Raw genomic sequence first — 1,697 nt, 5'->3', positions numbered from 1 at the left:
GGGGTCTCCGTTTCAGGGTTTAAGGCAAGAGCTGAAGGTCCAGAGAGGTGGGCAATTATTCGGGCCGCGTGGGAAAAACTATTCGTGTGTGGACGTGTGCGCGGTAAAGAGTCGTGTCTCTGCCAGGACTCCTAGCACTTAACTAGACGCACACTTTATCCACGTGTACGTGTGTATAAATATCCGCCCCGCATCGCGGTGTGTGTGCGTACATATGTATAAATGCACACAATACTGCGGTGGGTGTGCATATATGTGTATGTAGAAATATGCACACAATATCGTGGTGAGTGTGTTTGTACATACGTCTAAATCCCCACAGTCCCAGGACGTGTGTGTGCATATATATGTAAAAATATATACACACAATATCGTTGTGTGTGTGTGTGTGTACATATGTATAAATACACACAATATCGTTGTGTGTGTGTGTGCACATGTATAAATACACAGGATACCGTGGTGCGTGTTCATATAAAGGTGTGTATAAATATACATACAATACCGTTGTGTGTGTGTTGATACATATGTGTAAATGCACACAATACCGTTGTGAGTGTGTTTATACATATGTATAAATACGTATCTGTAAATGCACGCAATGCCGTTGTGAGTGTGTTTGTACACATGTATAAATACACATCTGTAAATACACACAGTACCGTGGTGTGTGCGCATATATACACGTATGTGTAAATATACACACAATAGCGGGGTGTGTGTGTTTTGTACCTCCGTATAACTATATAGACAATACGTTGATTTGCATGTGTGTGTGTATAAATATACACACACAATACCGTTGAGAGTGTGTTTGCACACATGTATAAATACACACGATACCGTGGTGCGTGTGTGTCTGGATGTGTGTGCAAAAATACACACCATATCGTTGTGAGTGTGTTGAACGTCTGTACCATGCGTACGATACGTACGGTTTGCACCAGCATACCGTGGTGCGTGTGCATATAGACGTGTGTGCAAATATACACAAAATACCGCCGCGTGTGTATAAATATATACACAATAGCGTGGTGTCTGCGTGCACACAGATGTGTGTCTAAATGCACGCACACGTGTGCCGGGGCGATCCCGGTTACACGCCGCGCCGCCGCATCCCGCTCGCTTCTGCCCCGCTTGCACACGCGCCGCGGGACACGCGCACACGCAGAGCACGCCGCGTGCATCCGCGCACGGACCCCGCCGCGAGGAGGGGTCCGCGGGCACACTCGCGCCGTGCGTGTGCATCAGCGCAGGACGTGCCTGCACGGAGACGAGGCTAAACGCGCACCCCGCTGCGGAAACACGCGCGCACACGCGTATCCACACCGCAGCCCTGCAGAAACACGCGCGCACACTCCCCCCCCCGCCCATAGCAACGCACGTGCGCGCACACACACGTGTGCACACACACTTCTCGCCGCTCTCGACCCCCGGCGGCCGGGTGGGAGCTGCAGAAAGCCGCGGCCCGGTCCGCCCCGTCGGTCCCGGGCGAGCAATGCAAATGCTGGCGGCGCGGGGCACCCTCCGAGGCGGCTTTGTGCGGGAGCCGAGCGGGGATTAAGGTTATCTCCCCTGGCTCGTGCAGCTCTTGATTGCTGCAGGGTGGAGGGGCAGGAGGGGCCCTGGGCTGGGCCTGGGGGGCTCCCCTCCAGCTCTCCCCCAGCCCCATAGCACCTCCGCCTGACCCCCCCCCC

The 1,697-nt window shown here is 53.4% G+C and overlaps 1 protein-coding gene across 2 annotated transcripts in view; it reads left to right on the top strand.

Annotated features, from left to right (window-relative positions):
• EMX1 (empty spiracles homeobox 1) overlaps positions 1–1,697 on the top strand; it is a 20,627-nt gene that overhangs the window by 543 nt on the left and 18,387 nt on the right. The window lies entirely within an intron of this gene.

Source organism: Alligator sinensis, unplaced genomic scaffold, assembly GCF_000455745.1.
Source record: "Alligator sinensis unplaced genomic scaffold, ASM45574v1 scaffold12_1, whole genome shotgun sequence".
In the NCBI taxonomy this organism is placed as follows: domain Eukaryota; kingdom Metazoa; phylum Chordata; order Crocodylia; family Alligatoridae; genus Alligator; species Alligator sinensis.
The sequence above is the reverse complement of the archived record's forward strand: the minus strand, read 5'-3'. Positions and strand labels throughout refer to the sequence as shown.